The 24,543-nt window shown below is 38.1% G+C and overlaps 1 protein-coding gene across 2 annotated transcripts in view; it reads left to right on the forward strand.

Moving 5' to 3' along the window:
- Positions 1–24,543, forward strand: part of LOC144763264 (ribosomal protein S6 kinase alpha-2) — a 1,818,960-nt gene that overhangs the window by 516,434 nt on the left and 1,277,983 nt on the right. The window contains exon 1 of one of the 2 annotated variants that reach the window (XM_078648718.1): positions 20,883–21,101. The exons of the other annotated variant lie outside the window; for it this stretch is intronic. The gene's annotated coding sequence lies outside the window, so the exon portion shown is untranslated. Of the gene's footprint in view, positions 1–20,882; positions 21,102–24,543 lie in introns of those variants that run through there. 2 annotated transcript variants of the gene reach the window in all.

Genomic DNA, 24,543 nt, shown 5'->3' on the forward strand with positions numbered 1-24,543 from the left:
TCAGCAATGTGAGCCTCACAAAGGGTATCAGCTGTGCCCAGATACACGTACACAGCGTCTAGGCCCAGAATAATCACGCCCTTACAGCATTACACAGCAGGCTTCACAGAGGTCACTAGCTGTAGGCAGGCACAAGCTTACAGCTTCAGACGGACGATCTTGGGAACTTTGATATGCCTGAGTTCCCACAACAGGAGGCCAGCTGTCCTCAGGCCGCTGGCGATTTCCTTTTCAAAAGAGGACACAGCACACAGCAAAAGAAAGTCCTTTTCCTTTCCTTGCCTGAATAGCAACTGCAAGTCAGCCCCAGGACACACAGCAAGGGCAGTCCTTCTTCTCAGTTTCACGCGCTCTTCTCCTTGGCAAAGGTTCTTCTTACTTCCAGGATGATCTAAAATACAGGGGTTTCAGCTCCTATATTTATACCTCAAATGTCTTTGTTATTGATGTGTAAGGGGTCCTGGACCCTGTCCAAACCAGTTCTGGGTACACTCTGCTATTTCACAACTTCTTCCTTTGTGAATGTGGGCCAGGGTATTTAGCCGCACCGCAGGAGGTGGAGCCAGCATTGTGGAATGCAGGCACACCCCTATTCATGCCCAGGTGTACTCCTCCCACCATTCCAAATGCAGATAGGTCTATTCGGCCTAGTGCTGACTCCCCAGACTCCTGGAGCCACCCCAGACCAAGTCACTCTCAAGCCAGACAGTCAATCCACAGACAGGCAGAGGCACACAGAAAGGTTGAACAAGAAGATAGCCACTTTCTAAAAGTGCTATTTCCAAACACAGAATTTAGAAACCATCTTTACTAAAAGATGTGTTATTAAATTCTGAGTTATGGGATACCAGACTCCAATTTTCTATCTCACTCCTATGGGAAGATATGCAGGTAAACATGTTACACAACATTCCTTATTCTGTCCTATGGGCAAGATAGCCTTTCAATAGTGAAAAATGAAATTGGCAGTATTTCACTATTAGGACATGGTACACACAACAGTATATGTCCTACCCTTCACACACACGTCACCCTGCCCCGGGGGGTACCTCGGGCCTCCTATAGGGGTGTCCTATGTGCATAGAAAGGAAAAGGTATGGCCTGGCAAGTGGGTGCACTTGTAAGGTCAAAATGGCAGTTAGCAACTGCATGCAGGCACTGCAGTGGCAGGCCTGAGACATCTCTTTGGGGCTACTTATGTGGTTGGCACAATCAGTGCTGCAGGCCCACTGTAGCATTTGACTTACCAGCTCTGGCACACTTAGTGCACTTTACTAGGGACCTACTGGTAAGACAAATATGCCAATCATGGATAACCAATCACCATACAAATTAATGCAGGGAGCACTTGTACTTTGATACTGATCAGCAGTGGTAAATTGCCCAAAGCATCAAAACCAGAACCAGCATTAACGAAATCCAGCATAACATCAAAAACATTGAAGGCAGAAGCAAAAAGTCAGGAAAACCACGCCAAGGATGCCAGGTCTAACAGTCAGTGAGTGGGCCATTTTTATGGCTGTGTGAGAGCCTGTTTATGGTCTGCTGGGCCGTGTTTTACTGTTTATTTCCCTGATATTAAATCAAGCACTGCCAGCACCAAACTTAAATCTATGCAGTCTTTCATAACTATCAAAACACTTATACATGTTGTCTTCAGAACTGTCCCAATTTGCAAACATGGGCCACTTTTTTTATCTATCTTATTTACTAATGGGAGTCACTTTTATTTTGGCGCCCTGGGCTATTTTCTGCCCCTGTCAGACCCTGCTCCCCGTTCCTTTAGGACACTATTTAGGTTTCCTGTTAGATCAAAGAACTGGCCATAAAAGACCAAAAGAGCAGAATCTTGGGACGAGGAGCTGGAGGTGGTTTGTTGGGTGTCCCAGAGGCAAGTTACTACTTTCACCTGGAGACAAAGGTATGTAAGGAGAGAAGATGTAGGAGGGTCTGACTTCTGTTTCTCTGTGTGTATTGCTTTTTTGCTCATCAATACTTTAGTGTGATATGAAGTTGAATGCTTAATAGGTTATATGTATGAAATAAATATCAATACTATACAGTCCCAGCAGGGAGTGAACTTTGGCATTAGTCACAGTTCCTGAACAGAGGGAAAACAAAGTGGAAGGTGAAGTGTAAGGCCAAAGGGGTTCCAGTTGCAGGGAAGACATTTGTAATCCATGCCATCTGTGTGCATACAAACAAACCTTGACCACTAAAAACAGAAGAGAGGACATTAACTCCAATTCAAGTGCCTCTTAGAAAATAGCTAAAAACACCACATGGTAAGCAGAGCTCCCGTCTTCTCAGCTTGTCCTCAGATATCCTAAGATATCCAAAACACGAAGCTTAAAATCTTGGCCATTCAATAAAAGACAAAAGTGCTCTTGCTAGTTCAACACTTTCAGGAAACAAGCATTAGCAATGCCAAAAGGTTTGTCTTATAAATGCACTGTCAAGCCAGACCTAAAATCCATATATGTTAATGACTGCCCTCCTCCCGCCAATGCTGCTACCAGAGAAAAAGCCACACATTTTCTAGTTATCGAACAGCTAGATTCATGAAAGGAAAATCAGCTCGCAAAGGGCCAGATTCTCTGAATCTGGCCCTTTGCGAGCACAATTTTTGCATTTGGGATTCATCATCCCAAATGCAAAAATCGCTATTACAGAATTCGCATTTTAGCGAGGAATTGCATTTAAGGAATCTCTATTTGAGATTCTTTAAATGCAATTCATTAACCAATTTTAAATTGCGAATTCGCAATATTTGGCCGCTATTTACCACGAAGTCGGACTTTGTAGTAAATAGCGAAAAAAATAAAAAAAAGCACTTTAGTGCATTATTCTCTGTTGCATGTTACACACACACATGTCCTTTGGACATGTGTGTGCGCAACACCTGTGTAATGTTGCATTTCAGGGGTGCTACAGGGTGTCCTCTGGACACCCCTGGCACCCTTGAAATCGCATCCTTATTTGCGATTAGCAAATTGCTAATCGCAAATAAGGAATAACTCCCCATGCATTCCTATGGGCCTGTAGGCCCATAGGAATGCATGGGGAGTTATTCCTTATTTGCGATTAGCAATTTGCTAATCGGAAATAAGGAAGATGTAGGAATCGCAATATTTTTTGCAATTCCTACATGAATCCCGTTTTGCAAGTCCTTAATAGCGATTCCTTATGAATCGCTATTAAAGACTCGCAAAACGGGTTTTTGATGATTCTAGCTGTAAGACTTTTTAGAAGTTAATAAAGACACTTTATTAGCATTCAGCTGGATAAATAAACAAAATGATCACAGCTTTGTGGAGTGCACTTTTTTTTGTGGAAGCACCTAACTTCTGCCCAATCAAAATGTGTACTCCTGGCTCCCAACATGAGGGTGGAGCCGAAGCCCCTCTTTTGATTCCACGCAATTTTTTGGCAACAGCTGCACTGTCAAGCAAGACCGAAAAAAATACATTCCTGAGTTTTACAGGGCAAGCTCAATTTCGCAGATCAGCATTTTGTTGAAACCAAAATACTGCTGTTGTGTCTGAGCACCGTATGAGTACTACACAGCAAAATATTCACGCACTGATTTTGCATGATCAGTTTATAGAACAATATCGAAAAATATCTAGTACTGAAAGTAAAATATTGGATTTTTTCCTGCTCAGATCTCTGACGCCCAGAGATTATAGGATCTTTAACCCTAGCGGTTTTGCTGTGTGTCATAGTATACTGGGTGCACGAGGCACGGCGGGGCCTTTCTTTTGCCTGTTGTGGGTGGCTAACACCTTCTATGCCTCCATGGTTTTGAGCCTCAAGTGAACGGTGTCTGACAACGTGATTAGCACCATCAATTAAAAGTACTGCCTGTTGAGACATCCGCCTGATGTTGAAGATACAAGACACTTGTGAATCTGTCTCTGCCGTAAATGCAGATTTAACCTTCAGACTCCTTTAAGTATTTATAGAGAGCACGCTCAGTAGGCATCAGCCCTGGCAAATTACAAACGTCAAACAGAATCATCATGAATCTGACTTTCAAAGCAAAATTGTAAGGTACAGTACTTTTTAGTGGCGTTAATTAAATGCCTCGTTGTTGGATTAGTCACTGTGACTTTGTCCATGACTGCAGGATGTCACTGCTGTCATCATGTGATTCTCGCACAAATATCCCTATAACAACAACACTGTGCTTTGCTAAATTATCCCATTGCGATTCATGGAATATATCAACATGGTTACCATCCATGCATCCCTAATACTCATACCAGTGTTGCCTGTCTCCCACTTTCATTATGTAAAGCTCCCCATCAGGCCATGAAGGGAAAACTAAGCCGAATGACGATTCTCCAATTAACATGAAGAGAGAATCTTGATTTCATTAAAGACATACGGAGGCTAACATTATGCAAATACTTTTATTTTCTGCCCAAACATGCAGCCCTTAAAATAATATTATTACATCACAATAAAATAGAACTTTAACAATATAACAACTAGGTTGAGCAGGCTCCTATCTTCCTCGTGGGCTGCGATGACACAGGAGTACAGTGAAGAAATTTCATCAAAATAGTTATTCCTTAAGATTGTTATCTGAGAAGGAACAAGAAAAACACCATATAGTGAAAAAGGCAACAGACAATAATCACAATTTTTCAGATAAAAACATTTGACATTAATCAACCCAAACCTCTCAGGGAGAGGAGGGTGGGATAATGTTAGCCTCCGTATGTCTTTAATGAAATCAAGATTCTCTCTTCATGTTAATTGGAGAATCGTCATTTCATTATAAGACCGGAGGCTACCATTATGCATGTTTAAAGCCATGCAAAGCTGCACCGCTAACATGTTCTATCGGTCTCAAGTAGAACTTCGAGAAGGTACTTGCATTAGACCAATCTGCAGCTTTAAGTATTTCGGGCAGAGAACCCCTAGCCCAAAAGACTTTGCTAGCCATTGCACCTCTAGAAGAGTGAGCACCAAACCTAGACAGATCTACACCTGCCTCATGCATAATCAGGTGGATCCATCTCGCTAAAGTTGCTAATGACACTGGCCTAAAAGGTCTAACATAAGATAAAAGAAGTTGATCACATCCAGGAGGTCTAAAAACTGAAATCTTATTTTCATAACACTTCATGCAATTAACAACACATAATTTTTCACATTCATGAAAGAAGGGATAGAAAATAGATTCTGACATCGTTTTCGTTCTTTTCCAGATATCGAAATGAACACCTTCAGAAGAATAAAATCTGTAGGAAAGCTCAAGAGCTTTAATATCAGACACCCTCCTGAAGGATATTAAGCATAGTAAGGTTGCTAATTTCATTGAAATTCTTTTAAGGGAAAGTAATTGATTAACAGGCCAAGACATGAAAAGGTTAAAAATAAGATTAACATCCCAAAGGGATTCATAGCGAGCTCTAGGTCTCCTAAGTCTAATACCTTTCATGACCCTTTTGATTAGTGGATTACTTCCGATAGCAAGGTTATTAATCAGACAATGACCCGAAGAGATAGCTGACCTTTAACAGTTGATGGTTCTAAAAGAAAGACCTGACTCAAAAAGATGAGCGAGGTAATTAGCTACATATTGTAAAGGACATTGATCGGGATCCAAATCCCTTTCAACGCACCAACCAGACCATTTCTTCCAAACTCCTCTGTATCTCTTTCTGGTCCCAGGGGCCCATGATTCTTCCAGTAAGCTTTTAGCTTCTCCCGAAAGTTCAGAATATCTTCCTGAATCCCTGATATCCTCCAAACAAGAAGGTTTATTTTCCCCTCCAAGACTAAAGGATGTTCTTCTCCGTCTGGGCCTTGAAGTAGGCCCGGACATGAAGGGATTAACAACGGGAAGTCTACCGCCAGTTCCATTACACCGGGGAACCATACTTGGGATTTCCAAAAGGGAGTCACCAGAATTATGTTGCATGATTCGAGTCTCACTTTCCACAACAATCTCTGAATCATTGAGAAGGGAGGGAAGGCGTAGTAGCCCTTCGTCCCTTCCCAAGGTTGGAGAAAGGCATCTACTCCCGACGCGTTTGGGTCTGGTCTCCAGCTGAAGTATTTCTGAACTTGGTTCGTCAATCGGCTGGCAAACAAATCTAACAGGATTGGACCCCAAACTTCCTGAATTAGATGAAAAAATCTGGGATTCAGCATCCAATCGCTGGAATCGTGAAGAAAACGTGAATTCCAGTCTGCTCTCAGATTTAACGAACCGGGAATGTAATCTGCCCTGAGGGTGATTTTGTGTTCCCAACAAAAATACCATATTTTCTTTGCAATATCCGAGAGATTTTTGGATTTCGCGCCACCCAATCGATTTATGTAAGAGACGGCTGAAAAATTGTCCAGACAGATTAAAGTATTGGAGTTATTCAGAACTTCTTTGAAACTCATAAGGGCATTTAAAGCTGCTAACATTTCTAAAGACTTTATGTGGAGGGATTGTTCTGAAAAGGACCATCTCCCACCGGTTTCTAAGTCGATCAGACGAGCACCCCAACCACGGTTGCTCGCATCTGATTCTAGGATAAAATCTGGTACATTTCCAAATATAGCTTTTCCATTCCAAGCTTGGAGATTGTTTAACCACCAATGCAGGTCTTCTCGAGTGTCTTCTGAAAGGGGAAGGGAATCTTCGTACCAGAGACCCTTCCTCAAGCCTTGAGCTTTTAATCTCTGCAAGCCCCTGTAATGAAGTGGGCCCGGAGAAATTGCCTGTATAGAAGACGAAAGGAGACCCAAAACCCTGGCTAGGTCTTTCAGACGGATAATATCTTTTGAAAGGACGTAGGAGACGTGTTTCCTGATCTTGGTAACCTTTTGGTGGGGAAGGACCAGGTTGGATAGAATAGTATTGACTTTGAAACCCAAGAATTCTATCTCTTGAGTTGGGGTTAAAATAGATTTTTCCAAATTTATGATAAAACCCAAGTCTCGAAGGAGGTTCATAGTGATATCTAAATGTTCCAAAATTTCTGTCTTGTCTTGAGACATGATGAGGATATCGTCTAAATAAATTATAAGACAAATCCCCCTTTCCCTCAGGCCATGAAGGGAAAACTAAGCCGAATCTTATCTTATTGCTTTTCTTCGTCTATGAGCTGAAGTTGACTTGGATTACATAATTTCTATAAATATGTGGTGCCTCAGTCTCTCTCCCAAAGAAAAACAAGTCTCATATGCAACCTCCTCACTTAAATTTCATTTAATTGTGTAACTTTCTTTACAAAGTGCCAAAAGCAGCTTATTTAACTGCTTCTGAGGTAAAGGAATTAAAGGTTACAAGAAAGAAGACAATTAGGTGGATTAGGTGTTAGATGACCGATGGTCTTGTTTTGGGTTGTAAGAACGGGACGGCCTTATGATGACACCTTCAAGTGAGCAAAAAAAAATGGTTTTCATCGAAAAAACGCTTTGGATATGAGGTAAGATGCTCCAACGATGAATGTGGTTAAGCAATGCCTGATCATGGTCTACGCTAGATGAACAAGATAATTTTAGCTCCAGTGGAAAATGTTGGAGAATCCTATCATTTTCAGAACACAAAAGCTTGTATTCCCTGCTTTAACACTCAAAAGTCTTTAGCACAATTAAATCAGGCTCTCTTAAGGATATCACTCCATTTTATACCTTGGCTAAAGCAGCAGAGGTAATTTTGCCAACCCTCCTCAAATTGGCCAATCTTTCATTACCTCTGGCTCAATTTTATTACCAGGAAACATGCCATGGTGAAGGAACAGTTGAAAAAGCTTAATCTAGAACTGTTGGATCCAGCAAATTCCTGTTCAATATCTTTCTTGCCAGGAATTAGCAAAATCCTGGAAAGACTCACCAAACGGTCATCTCTGAATTTTTAGAGAGGTATGACATCTTGCATTTATCACAGACTGGATTTCGCCCATATCATGTTGCTGAGATGACCTTGCTGACAATAGTTAAAGAAGCAAAAAGGCTACTTGATCAGGGAGGCAAAGTTGCAATCATCCTCCCAGATCTAATCTCAGATTTCGATACCGTGGACCATAATATTCTTCTGGAGCTATCACGGAATGGCCGTGTAGAGGGAACTGCTCTTGCTTGGTTAAAGTCTTTTCTTTAGGATAGGATGTTTTAGATTTATGAGGGAAACTTCATCTCAGGGAGTCTTCTCCTAAAATGTTGAGTTCTGCAAGGCTCTTTGTAAAGTTCAACCCTTTTATTGCATATCTGAGACCTCTTGCAGAGATCGTTCTCCCTTTTGGCATCTCCAAAAAATCAAATACTGACGACATGCAGCTGGTCTTTTTATTTACTCAGATAGATGGCTCAGCAGTACTTCCTTTAGGACTCAAGGCCTGATTACAATGGCAGTCGGAAGGGACTCTGTGGTCCCGTCGGAGTTGGAAAACACTGATGCAGTTGCATTGGAAGCAGTTCTCCAGTCCCCCATATTACAATAGGCACAGATAGGCAGTTTTCTGACCAACATCATTGTGTCGGAAGGGGCCAAGGAGACAGACAGCCGGGCGGAAAGCCGCTCCGACCGCCCACCCTAGTACGATGTGACCGAGGGAGTCAAACCAGCTCCTCGAAGTTGGCGGAAACAGAGGAACAGATGGCACAAACTCCACATCCCGTGATGCCATGGATCCTGCCTTACAAGTCCTGCCATTGCTCTGCCTGCTCCATTACTATGAAATCCCACCACTCCTATATTTGAAATCATTGGCTTTCCAATGGCATCAGTTGGAGCTAAATGCTTTCTGACCTCATCGGTCAGAATTGATGTCTTTCCGACCGCTGCAGTCAGAGAGATGGGTGTGTGTTGGGTCCATTGTTGTTGAAAGAGCAAAAAGGATTCAAAACCCTAAGGGCTATTAGTCTCTCTCCATGTTGTAGGGGTCATTTTCTGCGGGTGCACAGGACTGAAATAGAGAAGGAATATTTACTTAGAGAAAGGACAGTGTAGGGGCAGCATGATGTGAGCCTTGCTGCATCAAATGTAGAGGAAGGGTAGAGAAGGACTGCAAGAAATATACATGTTTTAGTGACTTAATTTAAGTCACCTCTACTCATCACCTGAAAGTGTGGAGTTGCATTCAGCAGATATTGACTGTGAAGTGTGAGTGCTCAACATCTAACTGTGAGGAATTAGGTTGTTGGTTGAGAGGGGCATGAGCCCTCCTCAAGCAACAGCCACAATCCTTGTCAGGATAAACCACAAAACAGTCACTAAATTAACCTGTGCTAAACCCTCTGGAAGCTTGGCACAAAAGCAGTAAGGCTTAACTTAGAGGTAATTTGTGGAGTATTTATGCTACACACAAACAATTAGAAAGTGAAACAAAAAACACAAGAAAAACCTGAAACCAATTAAAAAAAATAGAGTACATTTTACCAAATAAACTGACACTAGAATGCCACAAATCCAATCAGTAGAGCCAAAGATATTCAAATGTAAGGTATTTAGTAAAAATAGCACTTAGAAAGGCACAAAGCTCCACTTGAGGTCATCTGGTTACGTTAGACCAGGGCAAAATCAAAAGTTCAGGTTGACTGCAATGGAGTGCGAGCTTGGTTCAGGTACCAGGTTAGTCCCACTGAGAATTGTACCTCATGTTCTGATGTGGAGCATTGTGTCACCCACGGTTGGGTCCGTTGAGAAGCTGCGAGGGCTGCAATTGAGGTTTTGTGTTGAGTTGTGTCACACTGCATCGGTTCTGATGAAGCTACCAATCAGGGGTTGCGAGAGCTGCAATGTGTGGTCGTCTGTCACACTGCATTGCTTTGGGTTGGTTCTGAGGAAACTCACAGTTGGGCCAGGAGGAGTACACTCTAATGCCAGCCAAGGGCTACGGCACTGTAGCTCAGAACAGGAGGCCTGTCAGCTAGCCCCAGGGTTTTTTTTCTGGTTCTGGGTTCAATAAGTAGGTCCAGTATTCCTTCCTCAGGCAGCTGGGCAGTCCTTCCAGCAGCAGAGCAGTCCTTTCTCTGAGTCTTCCACGGGTCCAGAAATGACCCTAAGAGTTAGTCTAAGGGTCCCATTTTTATACCCGGTGCTAGCTTTGAAATGGGAGAAGCTTTTGGAGCTTTCCCCCAAAGACATGCTTGGAATTTCCTACTTCCCTGTTCTGATTTCAGTCTGTCTGCAGGCACAATAGTCCTGTGTGAAGTTGTTTGTGTGTGAGCTAAAGCAGTGCCTTTGAAGTTCAGCTGGGGCAGGTGACAGCTCTGCTTCCATTACTAAGTCAAGATGGTCCACCCTGCCAGCACCCAGACCCTCTTTTGTGGCTGTATGGGAGGAATACAAAAATGCCAACTACACCTAGTCCAGTGATTTAGGAACAGGCTGCAGGCACTATATGGTTAGGACAAAAAAATGCCAGCTTTCTGAAAGTGAAATGTGTAACAGCACTGAGGCACTCAATTTTCTATATAAAACTGGTTTCTCAATAAATCAAAACTTATCAAAGTTAGTGTGTGCCCTCTGTGGTGGTTTCACCCCGCCACCCATTCAAGATGGAAACAACAAATCTAGGACTGAAAGTCTTTGACAGAGTGCTCACTACCTCATGCACTAAAAATGAGTGTCTTAACACAATGTTAATCAATGACTTTAAACATCAATTATTTCAAAAAGTGAACATAATTATCTAATACACAGGAAATTGCAAAGTTGCAAGAAGATAAAATTGAATGTCTTCATGTAGATTAAGGTCTTCAACTTGTTTTATTCACAAATGAAAAACTGCAGCACATTTTATTTTGGATTCATCAATTCAATAATGCAATCTGATGTGGATTTCATGGCTCCCAATGCATTTCGGGTGCAAAATCACACTTCGTCAGGGGAAATCTATAAATAAATATAGGTACACTGTAAAATTTTAATCGTCCATGTCAAAAACAATATTTCCAAAACAGGCCTATAAACTCCGGGATGGTTAGTAATTGCATCTAAGGAAATTATCAATGCTAAGCAAGTAACATTGAACTACAATGAACACCATAGGCATATTCCATACAAAAAACTTAGTAGAAAACGAGAGATAGAGTAAAGATGCAGCTGGTAGATCAGAAACAGACGGTAGATCTAGAGCCAGGATGGGCGTGCTGTAATCAAACCCGTAAAAAAACATGCTTGTCATCGGTGCTCAACACAACAAAATAATATAAAACATAATACCTCTACTCCCATGTGAATGCCTAATGCCGAGTCAACTGCCATACAAATTATCACAGCCCTGCGAATCAGGGTATCAATCACAGCCAGGAAATCCTGCCTGACACAAAAACAGAATGCATGCATTACTGTCTCAACTAAATAACAGAAAGTCACCAGAACATCAGTCGCTTACTCAGTAGTGTGAAGAATGCTGTAGATCACTATTCTGCCCAAGAACTCGTAATAAAGAAGTGAGTAATCTTTCTGCAAGTCTGCGAAAAAACTGTGGACACGTAAAACCAAAACCACAGTGAGATCCTTCTCATAACTAGTGAAAATCAGGAGTTCATGCTCAGGTGTATACAATGGCTTACCACAGTTCTAAAGCATGTGGATACTGCGCACCCTTCTAGTACCCCAATTAGTTTAAAACAGTACAAGTAAACAAACTTCTAGACCACATCATGTGCTGTAAAAAGAAGAAACGACCACTAAATCCTCTCGCTCACTGCTCACTGTCGTACTTGAACTCCAGAAGAATTGGGCTTACCGAACCGTATCGCAGAAAGTGTCCCTTGCATGCCAAAAACCTGGGTGATTCAGTGTGACCTCAGTATGGTGCATTTTAAATCGGTGACGTGTCCCTAATTTTTTATGTAACGCGCAGACAATACGTGCACAAAGTATAAGATAGAAAATGGAAGTAGGACTGAAAAGAATCTTTAAATGTGTGGCCATCTTGATAGATCAAGTACATTCATGGAGTACCATTATTCTAGGAATTTATAGCAGTGATTAGACGCTAACATGCACAATGGGAACATCGTGAACAGCATGAACACATCATAAATGTTGAATGGTATGAAGCTTAAAAGCATCACAGACTGTTAACGAACATGATGTTCAATAGCCTCATACTGCAATAGTAGCATATCATACTCATGGTTTAAAACCCTAGAGTGTAATACATTCCTGGCCTCATAAAATGCATGTATAACAAGATACCCACATCAAAATATGACACGCTATACAACTGATCATTGCTAATGTTGAATTTGTCCTTTCTGCATACTGTTATGATAAAAATTGCCATTACTATATGACATCATATAGCAAGTATATACTTCTCACAAAAAACAAAATAATAATGAACTTTGATACAATCATGAATATGTGCTGATGTGGCCACACCTAATCCCTAATACACATTGCTATATAACGTATATTTGCTGATTGTGATAAACGAGACAGTAGTAACCAATCCAATTACAAGAATATACTATGCATATTAGATAATATATCATGTATGTGCATTTTTAAAAAATCTACAAGATGGTAAATCTGAGTACAGGACCCCGATCCTCACAAATAAGCATTATTGCAATGATGCTATGAACAAATGAAACTGGCAAATAAAAACCAAATGATACAGTAGCCAACTGACCCTAATCAAACATAACTATACGTGTTGGAAGAAATGGGCCACCTACTCTGTCTGTAGTGTCCTGTCCTGACCCTATGATAGATGAGTATCATACTCCTATCTTTCTGTCAAAGTGTCAATGACCATTAAAGAAAGCACGACAGTTCCAGTTTGTCATTCAGTCCTTTAGGTTTTAAGGTGTCCAAGTACCTTATCCAGAACGTCTCACGCTGTGTAATAGATGTAGTCATGTCCCTATCATTGCGGCTCTTCACTGTCTCCAATACTGTGAACCTTAGTCGAGCAATTGTGTGACTAAAATCCAACCCAGTAGTTTGCTAACGGGGAAGTTGTACCTTGTGTTCTTATCCTGCTCTTGTGTTCAGTTATCCTAGTGCGTAGTGCTCTCTCCGTCTTGCCTACATAGTATAGGCCACATGGGCAGCATGTGGCATAATTTACATTTTGTGAATTACAATTTACTGTAAATAGGAACTTGATTGGTTTGCCCGACCAGGCATGTAAAATTGATGTCCCCAAAAGTACATTGTTGCAGTGTGAACAATTATAACATTTTTGCTTGTCATCTCTCTTCTTTAATATCTCTCTGATATTCTAAGACCTTTCATATGCAAAAATCAGAGGATTTTGAAAAAGACTGTCAAAATCCGGCTCTGTTTGTAATAACTCTCAACGATTAAGGATCACTTTTTTGATGGTCGTCGCCTGAGTAGAGAAAGTGGAAACAAACACCTCTCTTTTTTTTTTGCTCTTTCTTTCTTAGTCAATAGGTCATATCTAGAAATTTCATCAGCCCGCTTAACTGCTGCTTCTACGATCTCATCAGGGTACCCTCTTGTTAAAAAAACTTTTCTTGAATCTCTGCAGAGTTGCCTGATACTTCGTATTATCCGAAGTAATGCATTTGATGCGCAAAAACTGTGAGAAAGGAAGAAGTTGTTTTAAAGATTCTGGGTGAAAATTTGTGTACAATAATGTGTTATTGCGGTCTGTAGGTTTAGTGAAAACCTTTGTGGTGATTTCTGTCCCGCTCAACTCAATTTCCACATCTAAGTAAGAAATGTTCTGTCTATCCATTATATGTGTGAACTGAATCCTGGGATATTTGTCATTCAGCTGTTGAAGTTTACTAATTAATTTAGTTGATGTCCCTTGCCATATGATAAATATATCTTCAATGTATCGTCGATATAAAATCCGATGTTCCATCCAATCAGAATCACACAACACGTGCTCTTGTTCAAATTTCATCATGTACACATTTGCGTAGCTGGGGGGCCCTGAAAATCCCATGGAGGTTCCAGTGGTCTGTAAAAAATACATGTTTTTCTGATTAAAGTAACTATGGAAAAGGCTAAATTGCAAAAGTTCTAAAACAACTACTCTGTGGGCTTGCATTTCTTCCTTCTGAAGGAGAGCCCACTCAACAGCCTCAATTCCTTCTATGTGTGGTATGGATGTATAGAGTGCCACCACGTCAATTGTACTTATCAGAATTTCTACTGCTGCTGGTAATGCAATATCACCTAACATTTTCAAAACATGTGTGGTACCTTGCACATATGTAGAACCGATTGTACTATCAGTTGAAGGAACAGATCTAAATAATGACCCAAAGGTTCATGGATCGATCCGCAGCCCGAAACAATGGGGCGAAACGGGGAATCTCTAAGATGTTTGTGTATTTTTGGTAACATGTAAATCTCAGGCCTACGTGGAAACCCAGACTGTAAAAATTCATAATGTTTTTATCAGAAATCCAGCCCATGTCATTAGCATGGGATAAGATGTGTTCAAGAATGGCCTGAAACTCAGAGGTCGGATCATCATTCAAAGGTAAGTATATAATCTCATCTGAAAGCATCAATTCTACTGTAGCTTATTACGAGTTTCTCCACTGCCACACTTTTCATGGTGGAACAACCGCCATAAAAAGTGCGGCAGTAAGGAAACAAAGGACTTCTGCACCATGGGGTGTTTGCCTGGGGCCACATGTTATGGACTGTAGCAGTCCATGCCCTGCAGATACTGATTTAGAAGTTCCCATTTTGGTGCCAATTTTATGGGCACCACTGTGAGAATGCCAAAGAACCACCCACCAGACAGTAGAAAGCTCCTAATCTAGCAGGCGGTTCAACAACGGGTTTGGCTGTGAGGGGCAGTCCCGCTGCCGCACTGCCAAACTCATAATGAGGCCCAAATTCTTTAAAGAATTGACTTGGGTCAATGCTATCCCATTTATTTACATACTCCGCGGTTAGCTGAAAAGTGGACTGGGTGGTCTGGAGCATCGCTAGAACCCAAAAGTGACTAGATATCAAAACTTGCGGTGTCAGAGGTCAGAACCTACACCGACTCATTCCAACCAGGTCTCGGAGTCTACCAGCCAGTCAGAACCACAATGTAATCCGCTATGGGTGGTGTTTCCACCTATTTGGTTTATGATTTCAGTTTCCCATAGCCATTCCCTGCCGGCCTTTCTGACATAGAAACGCTGTCAGAAAGCCTCTGCGGTCTATGGTTGGTGGTCAAGGGGCTACCTAGGGAACCCCACTGTAAAATCCTGAACTGTGTGACAGGCACCATGGGGTGAATGCCACAGGGTGCAGGGCTTACACACACCGCTGTTTCTATATAGGAACCTGTATTATGAACGGTTTATGGCCGTGACACAAGCCCATAGAGAAAAGTGAGTAGGCGACTGAACAGTGTTCGGTCGCATTCAAATCAGGTCATCGGAACTGCCAACTGGAGGTCAGTCGGTCCTGAGTTTGAGACGGTGTCCCCAAAGTGTTTAAAAAACAGAAACGGCTCCTGGAAACCTCCCAAAAAGTATTTCAGGGTAAAAAATATAGGATACGTTCATAAAGAAAAATCCCCCACCTGCAAAAAACATTACATTCTCAAAAGTACATATACATTACACTTAAACATCAAAAAGCAAGTAACATACCAAAATATAACATAACATAGTGATACATTACTAAAACACTGTACAAAAAACTGAACAAACACGCTAATGAAAAACATTACAACTAGTCAACTAAATTAATTAAAACCCTCAAACAATACTACAACGAACCTTTAGAATTCCTGTCTGCATCCCCCACCCTCAAAATCCCAAAAAACCCCATTGATAATGACTTACCTTTTCCGACAAACAGCAGCACCTTACCGCAACCTGTTTCTTGGAAAATAGACTTAAAATGACACATATAGACTACAAAGTAGAAGGTAGCGGTAGAAAAATGGCATCTGACTGAAACAAAAAAAGAAGACTATCCCTCCATATAAATGAATGGGAAATTAAGTTATAAATGTGAACTAAATACTTTCAAAATTGTAAGAAATTATTAAACATGTAAAACATGTCAAAAACTGTTGTACGAAATATGAAAAAAATATAAATTATAAATGAAATAACAATTATTCAATATATTCTGTCAAAACATATGTTAAAACTGTAATTGAAACAATTTAACTAATGTTAACAAAATTTTAAACAATAGGAAAAAAACATGAAAAATATACAACATACAATACTATTTAAATATGATATGCATTGGTTATTTATTAATCAAATATATTAAAATTGCTTTGCTTATCAATATATAAATATTTATATAACTAGTAATATAGAAAAATGTGTTACATATCTGTTATATGATAATATGTAAATAATAATGTTATTTCTTTATTACAAATATACAACCATCTTTTTAAATTATCTTTGTAACACCAGAAATCCTAATTAAATAACAAAATCCACTCCTACCATGTACAAATACATTTAACAAAAATATTTAAAACTAAACTAGTTTAGTTCAATATTTTCACTCCAAAGTTAACAATTTTGGAGAAAGTGTTGGACACTAAGGATGGGCATATACTATTCCCACTCCAACCTAAACCAGCTTGAGGAAGGTGTTGGGCACTAAAGGCACCATGTTTACTTTACCCACTCCAATCTAAGCCATTTTTGTGAAGGTGTTGGACGCTAATGGAACTACATTTACTAATCCCACTATGATCTAAACCAATTTCAGGATGGCGATGGACACTAAAGGGGTGACATTTGCTTTTTCCACTCCAATCTAAACCAATTTGAGGAAGGTTTGGACACTAAAGGGGTGAGATCTACTATTCCCACTTCAATATAAACCAATTTAGGGAAGGTGTTGGACACCAAAGAAGTGATATTTACTGTCCTCATGCCAAGGTAAACAATTTTTATGAAGGGTTTGGGCACTAAAGGGGTGACAATTACAATTTCCTCTCCAATCTCAACCATTTGATGCAAGGTGTTGCACACTAAAAATGGTATACACATTCTCCATACTTCAAACTCACCCATAATTTCAGCTGTATAAAAATAAAATAAAAATACTTAGAAGAAACTATAAGCTAAACTAAATACATATATCTCTAAAATTAAACATTAACATATAAAACAATGTCAATCACTACTTAAGAACAATATTTACATTACTATTTATTAATATTAATAACATTTGAAACATAACATAAAGGATAATTCATAATCCAAAACGGAAAAAAAATGAAATAAAAAATAAACTAGCCTTCAAATTATATAATAAAAAATAATTAATTTTAAATTAAAATTCATACATTTTTAAATATATATTCCAAACAACAGCACTTATTCCAATGAAAGAAATAATAACAATGTCATTATTAAAATGCACACATTTATTAAAATAAACCTATTATCCATAAATAAACTAATTAATCTTAATTTATACATCATAAATAGTACATATTTATTCTGTTTTGATAATTTAATTGTACATTATTTAAACACATTTAAATCAATTTAAAAATAAAAGTAAAACTTTTTCCAACAATGTATTAACAAATGCATTATCATTTTGAACATTAAGTAAATGTACACAAATGTTTGAATCTTCCACAAAGAAATACATGACAAAAATAAATTTAAATAAAGGCATTTTTTAAAACTAGATTCACAAAATGCTTGCATTATTAAATTTCAATTTCAAAATGTTTAATTTTGTACACAATTTCGATACATAAAATAATTAGTTAAAAATGTACAATAAAATATTTTCGCTTTAATCTTAACATAATTTAACCATGCATTCAAAACAATGAAACAATTATGTTTATTAATGCAACAACATTAATTTATAAATTTTACAATATTATTTTGCATTCAAATAAGTAGCATTACTTTTAACTTACAATATTCACTTTTTAAAAATCTCCCCACTCTTATCTCCTAAACGCCCAACATCCCATACTAAAAATAAATTATATCACATTATTTTTACATATTATTACAACTAAAAATACAAATTTTCAGAAATTCACAATTAATAAATTATGTTACTAAACACAAAAATATGGTTTGTAAATATATATTATATCTATTTCATTGTAATAAATGAAATTCCCATGAAATATATTTACAAACCATATTTTAAAAACAATATTTTCAAAAACAATATTTTTTCCAGTATTAAAAACTGCACTTAAAACGATATTCTTACCTTCAATATTCCTATTCACAATATTTTACATATCGTGATATATTTTACACAATATTTTTGTATCACAACATTATGTCTTCAATATTTTGTCCAAGCACCTTCCTTCGTCACTAACATTTTGCAGATGAAACATATTTGTTGATTTGCTTGTTCTATACATACTCTGGCTACCATTGTGAGTCCAGTTGCCTTTTAGGCATGCAAAAAATATTGATATATACAGCAATGCTTGCCAATTTCTAAGCTTTGTCAGTCAATCAGTGTGTAGTGCTTCATAGTGATCCAATTAAGATGGATCATCAACCACAAAGCTGTTATCCAATCATATTATAACCGTTATGCTCTGCAGAGATAAACAAAATGACTCTATTTCAATTTTCTCAAATAGTACCCAAAACCACAACAAAGGCTTATTTTGGCACTAGCTCCATCTGCATACCAAGGGCCTCATTTCAAGTGTGGTGGGCCGTAGGACCTCTGAATCTGTGGTGGTGGTCCAACCACCGTGGCTCTGCTGGACTGCCCGCAGTATTATGACTGCGGCAGTTGGATCGCCAGAGGACCGCTGCAACCACCAAGGATCCAGGATCCCACGGAGTTTGTGCAGTGACCAGAGGCAGAAATACGCTACTGGTGCTGCAGTAGCACTGCCTGGCATATCCATACTTCAAACTCACCCATAATTTCAGCTGTATAAAAATAAAATAAAAATACTTAGAAGAAACTATAAGCTAAACTAAATACATATATCTCTAAAATTAAACATTAACATATAAAACAATGTCAATCACTACTTAAGAACAATATTTACATTACTATTTATTAATATTAATAACATTTGAAACATAACATAAAGGATAATTCATAATCCAAAACGGAAAAAAAATGAAATAAAAAATAAACTAGCCTTCAAATTATATAATAAAAAATAATTAATTTTAAATTAAAATTCATACATTTTTAAATATATATTCCAAACAACAGCACTTATTCCAATGAAAGAAATAATAACAATGTCATTATTAAAATGCACACATTTATTAAAATAAACCTATTATCCATAAATAAACTAATTAATCTTAATTTATACATCATAAATAGTACATATTTATTCTGTTTTGATAATTTAATTGTACATTATTTAAACACATTTAAATCAATTTAAAAATAAAAGTAAAACTTTTTCCAACAATGTATTAACAAATGCATTATCATTTTGAACATTAAGTAAATGTACACAAATGTTTGAATCTTCCACAAAGAAATACATGACAAAAATAAATTTAAATAAAGGCATTTTTTAAAACTAGATTCACAAAATGCTTGCATTATTAAATTTCAATTTCAAAATGTTTAATTTTGTACACAATTTCGATACATAAAATAATTAGTTAAAAATGTACAATAAAATATTTTCGCTTTAATCTTAACATAATTTAACCATGCATTCAAAACAATGAAACAATTATGTTTATTAATGCAACAACATTAATTTATAAATTTTACAATATTATTTTGCATTCAAATAAGTAGCATTACTTTTAACTTACAATATTCACTTTTTAAAAATCTCCCCACTCTTATCTCCTAAACGCCCAACATCCCATACTAAAAATAAATTATATCACATTATTTTTACATATTATTACAACTAAAAATACAAATTTTCAGAAATTCACAATTAATAAATTATGTTACTAAACACAAAAATATGGTTTGTAAATATATATTATATCTATTTCATTGTAATAAATGAAATTCCCATGAAATATATTTACAAACCATATTTTAAAAACAATATTTTCAAAAACAATATTTTTTCCAGTATTAAAAACTGCACTTAAAACGATATTCTTACCTTCAATATTCCTATTCACAATATTTTACATATCGTGATATATTTTACACAATATTTTTGTATCACAACATTATGTCTTCAATATTTTGTCCAAGCACCTTCCTTCGTCACTAACATTTTGCAGATGAAACATATTTGTTGATTTGCTTGTTCTATACATACTCTGGCTACCATTGTGAGTCCAGTTGCCTTTTAGGCATGCAAAAAATATTGATATATACAGCAATGCTTGCCAATTTCTAAGCTTTGTCAGTCAATCAGTGTGTAGTGCTTCATAGTGATCCAATTAAGATGGATCATCAACCACAAAGCTGTTATCCAATCATATTATAACCGTTATGCTCTGCAGAGATAAACAAAATGACTCTATTTCAATTTTCTCAAATAGTACCCAAAACCACAACAAAGGCTTATTTTGGCACTAGCTCCATCTGCATACCAAGGGCCTCATTTCAAGTGTGGTGGGCCGTAGGACCTCTGAATCTGTGGTGGTGGTCCAACCACCGTGGCTCTGCTGGACTGCCCGCAGTATTATGACTGCGGCAGTTGGATCGCCAGAGGACCGCTGCAACCACCAAGGATCCAGGATCCCACGGAGTTTGTGCAGTGACCAGAGGCAGAAATACGCTACTGGTGCTGCAGTAGCACTGCCTGGCATATCTCGAGTTGCCTGACCACCACTCTTTTCATGGTGTTGAGCCCTCCAGGAGGCACTTAAAAGCACGCAGAGCCTCCCGCGGTGCGGGATACCTTAACTGCACAATTCCTGGTTTGCTCACCTCATTCAGGCTAAAAGCTTACTTGGGCACCGTGTTACAGTGCTTTTGCGAACTTCGGACACCCTCGCAGCCGCTCCGGCGGGACCGTACCGCTGGTGGTGATGTGGTCGGTCCAGGACTTCCACTCCCAGCATTCCCGGCACTCACGGGGCCACAGGTGCTTGTTATCATCTTTAAGCGCCAGGAGGCGCTTAAAAGCATGAAGAGCCTCCCGCGGCGCGGGACGCGCGCGGTGCTGCCCGGGCGAAACCCGGGCCTAGGGCTGGCCCATCCGCGCCCGTCGTAGCCCGGAGGAGGCTGGGCTGGGCCACCCCTGAACATCTTCGGAACAGTAAGGACATTAACAATTTATTTGTGATTGTTGTTCCGAATTGACTGATAGTCTATAGCTAGGGGGCAGGCTAGGTGAGCTTGATAATCGTCTATATTGTAATCCATTGCATTGATGGCGGCTTGTGCAGGGAAAGGGAGGAGGGTCGCGACGGGGGGAACCATCAATGGAACACTTGATCAATTCATTACCAGAGCAACATCAGTATTAGAACACGAATTAACCCTGACAGAACGTCGCCTTTCTTTAGAACCGATGTATGTGAGACGATCCTCCTTAGGGACGATAATGTCGGCTATTTCACCAAACCAATTAGAAAGACGAGTAAATAACACACATGCTAACGTGGGTGACAATAATGAACTTGAGACAGACCTACCTGTGATAAATGAGAGCAGTCTTATTGTCTTAACTAATAATTCTGCCATGGATGATATATCTAATGGCACTGCCCCACGCTCCTCCACAAGGTCTCTATCTAAACATAGTACTAAATCCCAAACCCTAAAACAAACTACAGGATCAGTCTCTTCTGCCAAGAGGAAACGTGGAGGAGGTCCCCATAAGGGAAGGTGCCTAAAGATAATATAAAACGTATAAAATGACCAATAATGGCACAGAAGAGACCCCGGCCCCACAAGCAATTACATTGTCACCATCTGTACCGACACTCACCCCATCTTTAATGTTGCCAACTACTGAGACGGCTGACTTAACTTGGTCTCAGCCTCAAATAACTGAGGGTTTTGTGGCCAAAGTGAGCAAGTGATTACGTCTTTAATATTACCCCTGTTAGAGAGGACAAATATAATTAGTGAAAGATTGAGGGAAACTTGTGCGGATTACTGCAGAAAATTTGGTTACCCTAAAAAAGCTGGTCGAGAGTATACTGAGGCAAAGTATAGTGGAAAAAAACATATCACAAGAACCAACAGCTACAGCTACCCTGCTGCCCACCCCGATTGTAATCAATACATCCCCCTTGGTACTAAATAGAAATGGTCAAGCTGCCACACTTGCTGAAAGTAGGGCAAAGGTTTTAGAGGGAGAGGGGCATTTAGGGGTGGGGGGGGGGAAGGCTGGCACAGGAGCATGGGGTTGTGGGGCAGACCAAAGAAAATCCATTTGCAGATAAGGAAATACCTAACACTACAAAGCATACATGTGTCTTAAAATGTATTGATTTACCACCAGACTCCTTCCCATATGTTGTGTACTTACTGGGGTTCCTAAGTTAGAGAATGACAAAATAGAAACTTACCCAGAATTAGAAAATAAGGTAACCTTCTGGCTAAATAGGAACAGACCCCTCCAGAGCCATATAGATGGTGAGATTTTGTACGCTAGAAGAGTAAACTGGGTGGGGCTAAGACCTAAGGATATAGTTGGTCATTCTATCATTGTCAACATCAGGGATAGACGGGTTGTTGGCCACATTTGCGATCGATACCATCCAAGTGGCAGGAGTGGCATTCACACCCGAATGTCTGACATAATATCGACAGACAGAATATCTACATACAAAAATATCGACACAAAAATTCGAAATCAAAAATATCGAAATTATATCTACATAATGGTAAGTACAAACATATCGAAAAAATAATATCGTAGTACATAAATATCGAAATTAAAAATATCGTTTTTTTTAAATGTATTAATAATAATGTAAAAATAATTTTAAAATACATATAATTTAACAAATATTAAATAAAAACATTAAAACATAATTAAAAAATTAAAAGTAATACATATACATTTAAAATAAATTAAAAACTTAATAATTTAATGTAATTTTATTTTTTTAATTTCATTTAATTGATTCAAATTAAATTTATTTTATTTTTACCCTGTACGCCTGTACCCCAAAAACCCAAAACTGACCCTGAACCCTAAAAATACCCCTGTAACCCAAAAACCCAAAACTGACCCTGAACCCTAAAAATACCCCTGTACCCCAAAAACCCAAAACTGACCCTGAACCCTAAAAATACCCCTTTACCCAAAAACTGAAAACTGACCCTGAACCCTAAAAATACCCCTTTACCCAAGAACTGAAAACTGACCCTGAACCCTAAAAATACCCCTTCACCCAAAAACTGAAAACTGACCCTGAACCCTAAAAATACCCCTTTACCCAAAAACTGAAAACTGACCCTGAACCCTAAAAATACCCCTTTACCCAAAAACTGAAAACTGACCCTGAACCCTAAAAATACCCCTTTACCCAAAAACTGAAAACTGACCCTGAACCCAAAAAATACCCCTTTACCCAAAAACTGAAAACTGACCCTGAACCCTAAAAATACCCCTTTACCCAAAAACTGAAAACTGACCCTGAACCCTAAAAATACTCCTTTACCCAAAATTAATTAACATTATTTAATTACCAATTAATTATTAATTAACAATAACAATAAAGTAAATATATTAGCACATTAGCTATAATTAATTTAATTTACTAATTAATATTAATTTTTCCCAAATAATTAATTAACAATAAAAAAATGATATATATTAAAATATTACTTTAATTAATGTAATTAACTAATTAATATTAATTAATTTCCAATTAATTATTAATTAAAAATATGTACAAAATTATATTAATTAATTAACTAATTAATATTAATTATTTACCAATTAATTATTATTTAAAAATATTTACAAACATATATTAATTAATTAACTAATTAATATTAATTAATTACCAATTAATTATTTATTAAAAATATTTACAAACATATATTAATTAATTAATTATTATTAAACTACTTCCCACCCTATTCCCCTATAAACCCACAACCCGCTCTAATACTAAAACGCAAAATGTTAACAAAATTACTAATTTTCAAACATACATTTCTAAACATATTTAGCAAACATATAAACAACAAAATAAAATACATAACACTAAACAACAAAATTTCGATATTACTAACATACATACCTTAATCTCGATATTCTGTCTGTCGATATTATGGCACATCGATATACTATACCATCAATATTAAAACATCGATATTATTGTATATCGATATTTTAATTTCGATATTTTGTCTGCCTACCTTCACACCCATGACTTAAGTTATTTTTATCGTCCAACTTCCTTTGTAACATCCAACCTTAATCCCTTGGGGGTACAACGAGTAGGGATTGTGGGTGGGTTTAAACATCAATTCATCATTCCCACTACTAACCGCTTTGAGGAGTTATATGGGCTTGAAGGAGTAGACTGACTGAGAGCAGCAGGACCCAGGACATCACCAGGTTCAGATACTGCGGACGATAGAATAGCAAATGTGTGTAGTGATGTGACCCTTAAAAAAAATCTTAAGGTGTCAGGAAATTTGAGTATTAAAAATAAGGCTTCTACGCTGCATCCTAAAAGTAACAGAGAGGATTTATTCCTGGATACTACTAATACTGAGGTTGTGACTAA

Source organism: Lissotriton helveticus, chromosome 6 (assembly GCF_964261635.1).
Source record: "Lissotriton helveticus chromosome 6, aLisHel1.1, whole genome shotgun sequence".
NCBI classification, from domain to species: domain Eukaryota; kingdom Metazoa; phylum Chordata; class Amphibia; order Caudata; family Salamandridae; genus Lissotriton; species Lissotriton helveticus.